Below are 14453 nucleotides of genomic sequence, written 5' to 3' on the forward strand. Positions count from 1 at the left end.
TGCTCTGCCTTCAAAGTCCACGTTGCCAGAGACTGGGAAAACAGCGGTTCTCATCCCAGATCCTCACTCAGACAGTTCCGTGATGCAACCTCACTGGGCCTCGGCTTTGCCGTCTGGAAAATGGGGAGATGGCACGATCATCTCTAACACTGAAGGATTCCACCAGCATTTAAGACAGGCCTCCCCAGCCCTGGCCCAGGCCTCAAGGGGCTCCCATAGAGGGGTGCAGGAAGGAGGGTGTTGGACAGATGGAAGGTGCAATGACCTCATTTCCGAGCACAGATTTCACTCTGTTCAGGAAAGGGAAAGTATGACAGAAGGGGCATGTCACAGGACGATACTGAGTCTCCACTGTACTCTAAGCAGAGAAATGAGGGGCTACCCCAAGTAGAATGAGTGGCTGGAGAGGGGATTTACACCCATGACAGTCTGGCTACTTGTCAACACTACACAAACATCCCCAAGCTGTGTGATGTTCGACAGCTTACATAACCTCTGCATTTCCCTTCCCCGTTTGTTAAAGGGAGAGGAGAATAATTACCCAGCCTGTCCTTGAGACGGTTACATGCTTTCATGTATCCATGCCCATAAAGTTATAGCTAATAATAATGATGATAATTAACTTAATTACACTTAAATACACTTGGGCTTCCCCGGTGGCTCAGACGGGAAAGACTCCGCCTGCAATGCAGGAGACCCCAGTTCGATTCCTGGGTCGGGAAGATCCGCTGGAGAAGAGACAGGCTACCCACTCCAGTATTCATGGGCCTCCCTTGTGGCTCAGCTGGTAAAGAATCCGCCTGCAATGCGGGAGTCCTGGGTTCGATCCCTGGGTTGGGAAGATCCCTTGGAGGAGGGCATGGCAACCCACTCCAGTATTCTTCCCTGGAGAATCGCCATGGACAGAGGAACCTAGCCGGCAACAGTCCACAGGGTCACAAAGAGTCAGACATGACTGAGCACGCACGATTATTAAGTCACTAACATGTGACACGTGATGTGCGTGTGCTCAGTCACGCCCAGCTCTCTGTGACCCCAGGGCTATAGCCCACAGGCTCCTCTGCCCATGGAATTTCCCAGAATACTGGACATTTCCAATATTTCCCAGAATACTGAATTTCCGGAGAATACTGGAGCAGGTTGCCATTTCCTACTCCAGGGATCTTCCTGATCCAGGAATCTAATCCACATCTCTTGCACCTCCTGCATTGACAGGTGGGTTCTTTACCACTGTGCCACTTAGAAAGCCCATGTGATATGTAATAGCATATATTAATAATAGCTATTTTAAATATTAAATATTTTTATCTATATCTATACTTAGCATACTCTAAATGCTTTGGTCTCTTGGAGGGTTTAACACTTTAATATCTTCTACAAAAGACCTGGGCACATAAGTACTCAATTAACTTTTACTGATATTTATTACGATTATATGATTTATGAAGATTATGACGTGGTGTGGCTCAGAAAGAGGGTGCAGTGTGCTGTGTGATGAGGGTGGGGTTGCTGCAATTTGTGCAACCAGCTAGGACCAGATGAGCCGGCTGCCAAAGGCTGTAGATGGCGAGATGAGGAGTTTGAACTTGACTCTGTCAATAGTGGGAGTCTCTCTGCGGTAGTCCTCATTAAGAATCTATTGATTCTCAATTTAACACGCTCAGTTATACGGCTTGACAGCCAATAGTAAACAAAAGGCAGAGAGTTTGTGGGGAGGAGGAAGGAGGGACAGAAAACCACACCAGAAGTGACAGGAGGAAATGAAGCGACTATGAGAAAAACAGTGAGGTTAGCTCCCTGACCTCACCTTTCTGGGCCTTCCAACCTCAATCAACTTCTAATTGACCAAATCCAGCATAGGAGAAAAAAAAAATTGACTAAAAAGATTCAAACATATTCAACATACTGTGTTGAAGATTTTGCGAAAAGTATGAAATGTTTTAAATGCTTCCAAAACTATTATTAAAGATGAAAGCTTTGGGGTTTATAGGGGGAAAGATCTCCTAGGAGGAAACACTGCATGACTGGAATTCTACACTCCTGGACAGGAAAGTCTGGCCGGAGTCCTCCTGAAACCCAAGAGACCTGCTTCTCAAAGGAGGAAACGTGCCAATGTGGCCTTCTAACCCTGAAAACTCAGGGCAAAGTGAGGTACAAACCTGGATGTCAGGGAATCCTGAAGTCAGCACAGATCCACAGAGGAACAATCTGAAAAACCCAAATCTGATTGTTACTAGATTGCATCATGCATGTTTTTGTTGTTTAGTTGCTCAGTCCCGTCCAACTCTTTGTGACCCCATGGACTATAGGCTCCTCTGTCCATGGGATTTCCCAGGCAAGAACACTGGAGTGGGGTGCCATGCCCTCTTCCAGGGGATCTTCCTAACCCAGGGATCGAACCCACATCTCCTACATTGCAGAAGATTTTTTTTTTTCACTAGCCACTGAGCCACCAGGGAGATATCATGCATGACCAGACACTAATTCTGGATCTTTAGGTAAGGTATAAATACATCATAAGGCAAAAAAGGAAAAGTACCCAGTGCAGCACTTTTTTTCAGTAAAAATTCCCTTCTTTGCCATTTGTGAGAAACTCATGAACCCTAAGGAAAAAAATGAACCTGGAATTCAGAACAAATACCTAGCTACCAATCCCCTGTCAAGGTTTTCCTAATAGACACACTCACCTTCAGAACCCTTAAGATTAAGTTTATAATATGCAACTGGGGCAGAGATGTTACATGGGTTCCTTTTTCACGTGGGAAGTTAGGAAATGTAGTTTTTTCAGCCCAGTCACACCTATATGGGGGCCACATACCTATGTCACAGCCAGTAGAATACAAATTCCGACAATGCTGGCCACTTCCAGAATCGAGCCCTGACACTTTCATGAGACCCTCGTGTCCTCCCCTTCTCTTCCCTACACACCAAGTGCAGAGCAGCCTGAAAACAAGCAGGTTGAGCAGCCTTGGGTCCTTGCACGATCTTGTAGAGAAAGAGAACCTACAGCAGACCGACAAGGACAATCGTAAACCCCCCAGTATACACAGCTGCTTCAATCTGGGGTTGTACATGAAAGGGGTCAGCCTATCTTGATGAAAAGCTGCATTGGGTTAAAGAACTTTGGGGAGAGCCATCTGGGTGTTCACAAAGCCACCAGCTCCAAAAAACCAAACATCTTGGAAATTTACCATCATGGAGGTTAAATTAATTCCACAGGCTTACAATCGAGACATACTGGATTCCTGAAGACCCAGACTCATCAGCTACCTTTCAGAATTAGAAGTTAATCACTTCTCCATGGAAACTCCAAGCGACTGCATTCTCTCCTTACAATGTCAGTTCAGTTCAGTTCAGCTGCTCAGCTGTGTCTGACATTTTGCGACCCCACGGACCGCAGCACGCCAGGCCTTCCTATCCATCACCAAACTCATGTCCATTGAGTCAGTGATACTATACAACCATCTCATCCTCTGTCGCCCCCTTCTCCTCCCACCTTCAGTCTTTCCCAGCATCAGGGTCTTTTCCAATGAGTCAGTTCTTCGCATCAGGTGGCCAAAGTATTGGAGTTTCAGGTTCAGCATCAGTCCTTCCAATGAATATTCAGGACTTTAGGATAGACTGGTTGGATCTCCTTGCAGTCCAAGGGACTCTCAAGTGTCTTCTCCAACACCACAATTCAAAAGCATCAATTCTTCAGCACTCAGCTTTCTTTATAGACAATTTAGTTGACACCAAAGTGACAAAGCCAAAGGAAGTAATATTGTGAGCACAGCCAACAACCTTAAAGCAAGGGCTACCCAACAGCGTGGGATGTGAGATGGAAGGAGAATGATATTCACTGGAAGAAAAACCTGCTAAAGGCAGCATGGCGAACTGTTTCACTTCTACAGCAAAGTGAGATCTGCATTTTTACACGCGGACATGTAACTCGGTGACTGGCACAGCTCGATCCCTCTGACAAAGGGCAGCATTCCAACCTTTCTTTAGAGCAAGAGTCAACGTGTCTTCACAAGTCAGCAACACCTGCATCGGCTTGGCAGGCCTCTCAGCATATGTAAATAATGAACCGCCATACGCTGAGGCTGGAACCAAGGAGGAAAACCTGGATGTTTGCACTGTTGGGAAATGTTTTCAGACACTGCTTTGTTGACAGAGTAAGAGGAATAGCATCAAAAATTGCTCACTCTCGGGAATTAATATCCTCCAACACGAGAGAGGAGGTACTGAATTGAGTTGCCAGTTTTTTTAAATGGGGAAGGACCCCGCCAAAAGAACCAACAATATTAGTAAGAAATATTTTCTCTGATTGTCTAACAACACCACCCAGTGAAAGCTTTAAACATCGAGATGACATCATTCTAAAAATGCCCACCAGGATTTCCTGGGGACTTGAGATAGCGATTTTGGCCCAAACAGCCACCGGAGGCGGTTGACCATGACCTTTGACCCAACTTACTGAGTAATTTCTTAAAAGACTCATCCTCCCACACCTGGGTCTATGCGCCTGTTTCAGAACAGGTCCATTTCCATTGCATTGGAATGTATCAGTATTTGAAGGGCAGTCCTTGACTGGGAAGGCAGGAGAGACCCTACTGTTGACCCAGCAGTCTGAAGATCTCTGTCTATCTCTTCATGCAGAAAGAGAGGACTGAAAAGTGATTGAGAAGCTAGGTTCAAGGGCCAGGAAGACTACGGACTGATTCTCATAACATCACGGAATTTCAAGTTTCCATCCGTGAATGAAGCTAAACCACCATCCCACCCCCAAGTGAGGGATGATGATTCAATGCAATAAACACAAAAGCACTTATTAGGCTTAGAACATAAAAAATGATCAATAAAAGTTATCATCACTAGCATCTACCACTCAACATGTAATGTCAGAGCCCTTGCAAATAGTAGGAAAACTGAGAAATTGCCAGGTGGTATAGGGGTAAATTGGAAAAGACCCTGATGCTGGTTGGGATTGGGGGCAGAAGGAGATGTGGACAACAGAGGATGAGATGGCTGGATGGCATCACCAACTCGATGGGCATGAGTTTGAGTAAACTCTGGGAGCTGGTGATGGACAGGGAGGCCTGGCGTGCTGCGATTCATGGGGTCGCAAAGAGTCAGATACGACTGAGCGACTGAACTGAACTGATAGGGGTAAATGGACGGGGGAGCCTGGTGGGCTGCCGTCTATGGGGTCGCACAGGGTCAGACACGACTGAAGTGACTTAGCACAGGGGTAAAGAATCTGCCTGCCAATGCAAAAGACACAAGAGACACGGATTCGATCCCTGGGTAGGAAGATTCCCCTGGAGGAAGAACTGGCAACCCACTCCAGTCTTCTTGCCTGGGAAATCCCATGGACAGAAGAGCCTGGCAGGCTACAGTTCATGCAGAGTCAAACACAGCTGAGCATGATGCGCACAGTGAGATTTCAGGGCTTCCAAGAAGACCCTCCTTGTTCACAAAATACATTTCCTACACAGCTGAATAATAACAACAACAAAAATCTACAATTAGTTGTTGATTTTTAATTATTTCTCTGAAACACATACCTTTCAGAGAAGTAAGCTTATCAGTATAAAGTGTTCACTGAAGCCACAGATCAGAGGCCCCTTTTACAAACAACAAACCAAAGCCCAGAGGGGTCAACGTTGTTGCCCAAATACCCGAAAGCAGCTGAGTGGCAATGCCAACGCAGGTCCATCTGACACTAGAGATGTCTTTTCCTATAGAATTCTGCCAGATACTAGTAACTGCATTCCTCCTGACAGCAAAGTTTTTATTGCTAGAGAGAGTGAAAGGAAGAAAAGAGAATGTGAAAACATTATGTAAATGGAAGGAATGAACAGGGCAGGGCATGGAAGAGAAAGCAGAGTCAGGAAGCATTTTAATGACGACAGGGCTGCCCTATAAGAGACAGCTCAGCAATCTTCACAAACCCACATCACGCACAACCTTTAAATTATAGCAGCTACTCACCGACCCGGTGCCAAAAAGAGTATTTATATGCATAGAGTACGTCCTATATATTATTTTAAAAGACACCACAAGGTTTAATTTAAATCTCCTCGCACTACTCTAAGAGTGGTAGAGAAGCAAGATTTTCATGCATGAATTATCTCTTCCAAGAATTTGAATACATTTATTTGCTTTGAGTATTGCTGATAATTCTGGAAATTCAATAAACTTCTTTAAGATTAACACAGTACCTACAAAAGTACTTCTGAGGGAGAAAAACACCAGGAAAATCACTTAGCTCTTCTTGTGAAATTTTTTTTTTACCACATTTACTTTATAACAGAATCTGGCAATTGAGTTTTAATAGTATTCTGAGTTTTCGTGGAGACTCCATCTGGGTTCCAAATAAATCAACATATGCAACATTTGTAAGTGAACAGAATGTTGATTCAAAATATAAAGAAAGAGGGATTGTTCTCTTAATGTCACTTATGATGAGAGGGGGCTAAATAACTTATACAAAAAAATGGAGTTAAATAGACTAGATTAAAAAAAATGATTAGACAGATGCTTCTGAAACAAGAGTATTACCACACCCAGAGCACTCTTCTGCTTAGTAAACGCAGCCTGAATGGACTGATTCTAAGAAGGTCTAAGGGAAGCATAAAACACAATTCCTTTACAGTATGCCAACAATTCAACAAGACTCTTGAGAGTCCCTTGGACTGCAAGGAGATCCAACCAGTCCATCCTAAAGCAGATCAGTCCTGGGTGTTCATTGGAAGAACTAATGTTGAAGCTGAAACTCCAATACTTTGGGTCACCTGATGCACAGAGCTGACTCATTTGAAAAAACCCTGATGCCAGGAAAGATTGAGGACAGGAGAAGAAGGGGACAACAGAGGATGAGATGGATGGATAGCACCAGCAACTCAATGGACATGGGTTTGGGTAGACTCCGGCAGTTAGCGATAGACAGGGAGGCCTGGCATGCTGTGGTTCATAGGGTCACAAAGAATCGTACACAACTGAGTGACTGAACTGAACTGAACCGAACGATTTAAGTTATGCATTCTATCTATGTAAACTCGTAATGTTCCCAACAATCCTAGAAGAAGGAAATTTTCATTATCAGGATCATTTCACAGATGAGAAAACCAAGTTTAGGAATGTTATCTAAAAGTGGAGAAGTGGTGGCCTGGTGGGGATCACACTGATTTTTACTTATCTGGAAAGGAGGAAAATTAAAGAAAAATCATGAGAGCCTTCAAGAGCCAGGTTTAAGCTTACTTTCACAACTGTGAGTAAGTGATGACTTAGGATAGGCTGTTAAGACATTAAAATGTTAGTGGAACCAGTGGACTCTTGGACCATTTTTTAATAAGGAAGAAAAAGGGCCAACAGTCAAAACAGACCATGAAAAGAAAGCATGAATTTCTTTAAATTGCTCCCACTGCCCTGAATATAAAGTAAAACAAGCAGAGCAGACATCAGTTTTCTCAAACAGGAACCCATATTTTTCATTTCAACTCAGTATATGGACATATAGCCTGGTTTCTTTTCCATTCCATTCCATTCCATTGATTTGATAATGCTGGCCCCAAACTACTAACATTATTTCACAAATCCCAAAAGGGTCTCAACCCTCAGTTAAAAATCACTGTCCAGATGGAAATTACAAGTTTCCACATGAAGTTATTTGTATATTTTTTAAACATTCATGCTTGTAAAGGGCAGGAGTCATACAGTCTTGCTCACTTTAGCAATTTCACATAGGCCCTGGGACTTGACCCAATACAAAGGTACTCAGCATAGGGTCCCTGGAGAACTTTCAAAGGTCTTTGAACCTCTGGAATTAGAGACAAAATTGTGTGCATAGGCACATCTGCATTTGTATAAAAAGCAGTTCTACAGCTTTTTACAATAGTCATGCATGGATGTGAGAGTTGGACCATAAAGAAGGCTGAGTGCCGAAGACCTGATGATTTCGAACTGTGGTGCTGGAGAAGATTCGAAAGCCCCTTGGACTGCAAGGAGATCCAACCAGTCCATCCTAAAGGAGATCAATCCTGAATATTCATTGGAAGGTGTGACGCTGAAGCTGAAGCTCCAATACTTTGACCACCTGATGCAAAGAACTGGCTCACTGGAAAACACCCTGATGCTGGGAAAGATTGAAGGCAGGAGGAGAAGGGGACGACAGAGGATGAGACAGTTGAATGATATCACCAACTCAATCGACATGAGTTTGAGCAAACTCCTGGTGAGCCTGAAGGACAGGGAAGTCTGATGTGCTGCAGTCCCTGGGGTCACAAAAAGTCAGACACAACTGAGCAACTGAACAACAATGGCTTTCTTACCAGCTTTTCAAATGAGTGGGATCCACAGAAGTTTGTATATGAATGCATTTATTCTCCGAAGGTCAGTAAACTTGTCAATAAAATCACATACAGTTTCTCCCATAAATAAATAAAACATATGTACCAGCAGAGCAGATCATCCCCACCAAGACAGCCACAAAATGACATCACAACAAACAGTAGCCACACAGCAGAATATATATTTCATTTATTTATTCCACAAGCTGAGTGCCTACCAAGGGAGATTAACCATATTAAGATTCTGAGTTTTAGTTTAGGAGAGGGGGTGAAACTAGAAGGGCTCTGATCCCCCTGGTGGTATCCTAGTGCTGAGACACTAGGATTCTAAAAATCTACAAAATTAAAGACTGTTACCTACATACTGTGGGAGACACAAGTTCGATCCCTGGGTCGGAAAGATCCCCTGGAGTAAGAAATGGCAACCCACGCAGTATTCTTGCCTGGAGAATCCCATGGACAGAGGAGTCTGGCATAGGGTCACAAAGAGTCAGAAACAACTGAGCGTGCACGAACACAGGCACTTACCTACATTTCCTGTCCAACAGACAACCAACCTAATGTTAAGCTAGTTACTTTTAAAATCACTGGCTTTATCATTGCTCATTCCTAGTTTAAAAGCCGAAATACTTTTAGAAAAGGCTTACACTGATTTAGACAACTGTGAAGTGTAGCCAAAGGGATGTCCACATTTCACAAAGGGGAGTATTTTATGGGGAGTAAACATCTAAATGCCTATTAAATAGACACAAGCATGGCCTTCTATTCACCCTATGGTAGGGGCAGAATTCACCACCTTGCTGAAAATGAATCAAGACTCTGAGTGGCTCACTTTTATCAGATCAAAGGCGATAAAAGAAATGTGTTTAGAAACAACAACAGCATTCAGCTTGATAGAGCATGTGGGCCATGTCCCTGGAGAGGACCCATGTACAGTAAGCCACAGAAAACCCACGGCTTTGCTGACCCCTTGGACTGCTCTGGCAGGGGCAGAGTCACTCACTTGGTTTGGGGGAATGAGCCCAGCAGGCCTAACCCAAGTCTGCCTCTGCCCTCTCTCTTGGGATCTTCCAGGCCCATGGAGAACCCAAGGTCTGACCCGCTCTGGACTATGTGGCAGGTAATTTTAGTAGAGAGGATGCCTACTGGTGTCAAGGGCTGGGTCTGCCTAGGTGGGCGAGTTGTGCCAACTTGATCAGACACTGTACCACATATTCCTGTTCTCAAGCAGTTCTCAACCAGCAGGAAAACCAAAACATGTAACCACTAACCCAGTTTAAGAGAGGACTTCAGAGAGAAGGCATGTTTCTTTAGGTCAATGCCCAGTCACAGAACAAATGAAAAGGCTGTAGAGTGGAGTTAAGCCAGAACTTGAGCTGTTAACAGCTCCTAGGTCTTTGCACAGAGCATATTTCATCCTATAATTCAAAGTGAATTTCCAGAACAACAAGTATTCAAGTGTGAGTATTCTGATACACCCACTAAGGCTTTAAGTTCAGGATGAATTATCAATGGTTAATAGGTGGTCAAGAGACTCAACCTTGGAATATGCAATAAATATCCATGAACTCAAATGTTCTAAGCAGATTTTCTGTTCTCAACTACGATTAGCAAGACCTATCAATTTTGTTATGGAACATTCAAAAAATTTTAACATTTGGGAAATAAATTTTGGGGGCTCTGTGGCTGGAAAGAAAAAGATTCTGTAGATGAATGTTCTTGACATTATTTTATCATGATCTTGACAATGTTTTTAGACAGAAGAAATCTGACTCAGGGTGGATTCTCCCTCAAACTGTCTCCTTTGTGTCTTGATGTTACAAGATGGCCTCTGCGGCTGAACCAAACTTTCTGTGTCTCTAGGGCTTCAGTTTCAACTAACATGGCTTTGCATTATGTGGGTGGGATTTTTTTTTCTGGAGTTCTAATTTCTGCTCTTTTACATGCTAAATGCCCAGACTGCAACATAAGTAAATCTTCCTTAGGAAAGATTAATTGATACACAATAGTAACAATGCATATTCAAAGGTAGCTCAGCTGGTATACAAGTATGTGTTTGTATGAGTCCCGATTTTCAAATTCTTGGGACACATACCTAGGAGGGGAATGGCAGAGTCATGACAATTTTATGTGTAACAATTTGAGGAAGCAGCAAATATTTTTCCACGGCAGGTGCACCATTTTGTATTCTCAAGAGCAATGTACAAGGTTCCAATGTTTCCACATGGTTCCGATTTCTCCATATACTCATTCTATTTTCCTTTTTTCTCTCCCCAGATATAGCTACTCTAGTGGGTGGGCAGTGATCTCACTGTGGTTTTGATATACATTTCCCAAATGACTAATGATGCTGAGTATCTTTTCATGAGCTTATTGGTCACATGTAAGTCTTCTTCAGGGAAATGTCTCTTTGTCTTTTTTTATCATTCGGTTTTTTGTTGTTGTCATTGAGTTGTACAATTCAATGCTCAAAGCAAGGCTATTCAAAACAGTCAAAGGTTGGGAATATAAATGTCCATTTGCAGATTAATGGACAAACAAACTGTAGCATGTATATATGCTGAAATACTACTCAGCAAAAATAAAATAAAATAAAAGAATGGCTGACGCATGCTACAACAGGAATGAACCTTTAAAACGTTATGCCAAGTAAAATATACCAGTCACAAAAGGACAAATATTTCACCTACATGAAAGACAGACTATCTGGAGTAAGCAAATTTATAGAGACACAATGTAAACTAGAATTTGGGGGTGGGGGTATTATTGCTTAATAGGTACAGAGTTTCTGTTTGGGATGATGAAAAAGCTTTGGGAAAAGATGGTGGTAAAGGTGGCACTTTCCCTGATAGCTCAGTTGGTAAAGAATCCGCCTGCAATGCAGGAAACCCTGGTTTGAATCCTCGGTGGGGAAGATCCACTGGAGAAGGGATAGGCTACCACTCCAGTGTTCTTGGGCTTCCCTTGTGACTCAGCTGGTAAAGAATCCACCTGCAATGTGGGAGACCTGGGTTTGATTCCTGGGTTGGGAGGATCCCCTGGAGAAGGGAAAGGCTACCCACTCCAGTATCCTGGCCTGGAGAATCCCATGGACTGTACAGTTCATGGGGTCGGAAAGCGTCGGAGCTGACTGAGCAACTTTCAGTTAAAGGTTATATAACATCGTAAATATACTTAACTTGGCTGAATTGTTCACTTTAAATAGTAACTCTTTTGTTATATCTATTTTACCACAGAAACACACACACACACAAAAAAAATCAGCTCAATTTTGTTCATCTCATGTGTCCAAGTATAATTTGGAGAAAAAAAAAAAAAAAAGAAATATTCAAGACATAAAAGAAAGGTGGTTTTAGCCGAGAATGCTGGAGCCAGGGGTTCCTGAGGCATTTGGGAAGAGGAGACAGCATTCAGGTTAGGTGGTATCAAGCTCGTAACACTTACAGCTCTACCCTGATCCATGTGCTATGCTGTGCAAATCCTTCAGCCTCTCTGAGCCTCCTTAGTTACACAATCAAAGGTGAGGGAGTAGTGGGAATTAACCTTAGATGGTTACTGTAGGATAGAGGAAGAGAGGTCACTAGTGGTGGGGGATCCACTTGCCGCTGCAGGAGATGCAAGAGACACAGGTTCCATCCCAGGGTCGGGAAGATCCCCTGGAGAAGGAAATGGCAACCCACTCCAGTATTCTTGCCTGGAGAATCCCATGGACCGAGGAGTCTGGAGGGCTACAGCCCCTGGGATCCCAAAGAGTCGAACAAGACTCAGCGACTAACACCCAGGAAACCATCTGCCTGAAGTGCCCAATGCAGGCACAGGCCTAGGGAACACTCAGTAAGTTTAGCAGGCCTGCACCCCCTTCCTGAGACCAGTCTTCCCCACGTGACTCGAGCCCAGTCTAGACACTGCCCTCTCCACGTTATTCTCTGTGCTCTTCTGTGTCTTTTAAATATTTCATGATGGAATTTTAAAAGCAAGTAAAAATTGCTCCTTATATAACACACTGATGTAACCAAATTGATGGAATTGAGTGTAGGAAAACATTAACCCTCCCTGACATCCTTCAAAAAATCCACTCAGCAGAAGAGGAAAAAAGAAGTCTCAAAGGAAATACCCTACATGTTAACCGTGGGTACCTCTGAAAGCAGGTCAAGGGGTAGGTTTTGATTGTTCCCTGTTTGACTGTCTATATATTACTATTTTTCTGTAATAAATGTGCAAGGAAAAGAGAACAAAAGCCTGGCTCAGAGTTCAACTTCTCTCAAGTCTTCCTTGCCCCTTCTTCCCCTCTGCCGCCAGAGCCCATCACTTACACCCTGTGTATCCCATCCACCTTACCGTGATACGGACTTCCCTGGCGCTCCGTCAGTTAAAGAATCTGCCTACAGTGGAGGAGATCTGGGTTCAATCTACAGGTCGGGAAGATCCCCTGGAGAAGGAACGGGCTACCACTCCAGTATTCTTGCCTGGAGACAGAGGAGCCTGGCAGGCTACAGTCCATGGGGTCGTAAAGAGTCAGACACGACTAAGCAATTAACACATCATGATATGGAAGACGGTCCTAGCTCACATCTGCAAGAATTGTCCCAGGGCTGGGCCCTCCTCTGAATCCTGACATGTTAACCCATCGACTACTCACAATAACTGAACGAGGTGGGTACCATTACCCCCCATCTTTCAGGGGAAGAAACTGAAGCACCAAGATCACAGGAGTTTGCCCACAGTCACTCCAGGTATCTGTGATGAAGCTGGTTCCGCACCCAGACAGTATGGGTCCTGAACCCACACTCTTCGCCTCGACACTGCCCTCTCCTAGATGCATTCCTAGGGCCGTCACTGCCTTTCTCATCCACATGCAATGACTTTCCCTGCTCCTCTGCCACACAAACAGGAGCTACGGCCAATGAATATCCATGCCCTACTCAGTTCTACTATTGAACCATGGGCTGAACTAGTCGGTGTTCAATGCCACAGCCTAAACCAAATGAAACTCTTAAGTTTCTTACAAATAACACATACACCACGACTCCTATTTCCATGAGGGTGGTGAGCAGTCACTGATAATAAGAGCAAAGGGTGACTCATCTGTCCCCCCAAATGATCCCCTCAGCCAGGAAGCAGTTAGCCAAATTTCTCTTCAGGAAACTTGGCTTCCCCAGTAAAGTTGATGTTAGATTACAAGGTGCACTTCTGACCCTCACAGCCAAAAGTAAGAAACATGAGACTAGTCACAGAGAAGACATGAAAGGTAGTGCTTTCAGACTACAGACGCATCATGAGAGGAGACGCAAAACAGGGACCCCACAGAAACTGCACCCCTCACGCCATCCACCTACTGCAGCTAATGAAGCTCCACGGACAGGAAACCGAGGGAACAGGCTTAGAAATGGTTAAATCCGACACAGGTTTAGTAGCAGAGAAAAACAGAAATCTTTTTAAAACCCCAACATTACTCATTTGGTTCCAGCCTCGGAACAGAGAAATGATGACAGCGATAAAGTTGATAATTTGGAGGGACCAACCATAACTCTGGGCTTCCCTTGTAGCTCAGTCGGTAAAGAATCTGCCTGCAATGCAGGAGACCCGGGTTCGATCCCCGGGTTGGGAAGATCCCCTGGAGACGGAAATGGCAAACCATTCAAGTATTCTTGCCTAGAGAATCCCAGAGACAGAGGAGCCTGGCAGCGTGCAGTCCATGGGGGTTGCAAGGTCGGACACAACTTAAGTGACTAAACCACCACCACCAACCTAACTCAGACGGTAAAGAATCTGCTGCAGTGAGGGAGACCATGTGTTCGATCATGGGTCAGGAATATCCCCTGAAGGAGGGATGTACTCTTGCCTGGAGAATTCCATGGACACAGGAGCGTGGCGGGCTACAGTCCGTGGGGTTGCAGAAGAGTCGGACACGACTGAGTCAGTAGGCACAACCATAACTCAGGGGTTTCCCAGGGGCGCTGATGGTAAAGAATCCGCCTGCCAATGCAGGAGACACAGGAGATGTGGGTTTGATCGCTGGGAAGATCCCCTGGAGGAGGAAATGGCAACCCACTCCAGTATTCCTGCCTGGGAAATCCCGTAGACAGAGGAGCCTGGTGGGCTCTGCAGTCCATAGGGGGC

At 44.4% G+C, this 14453-nt stretch overlaps 1 non-coding gene across 1 annotated transcript; it reads left to right on the forward strand.

Moving 5' to 3' along the window:
- Positions 1-13869: 13869 nt before the first annotated feature.
- Positions 13870-13941, forward strand: TRNAC-GCA (transfer RNA cysteine (anticodon GCA)). Its single transcript has one exon. It is a non-coding gene; the product is annotated as a tRNA-Cys (tRNA).
- Positions 13942-14453: the final 512 nt, after the last annotated feature.

The sequence above is a fragment of the Muntiacus reevesi genome, chromosome 21, assembly GCF_963930625.1.
Source record: "Muntiacus reevesi chromosome 21, mMunRee1.1, whole genome shotgun sequence".
Classification (NCBI taxonomy): Eukaryota; Metazoa; Chordata; class Mammalia; order Artiodactyla; family Cervidae; genus Muntiacus; species Muntiacus reevesi.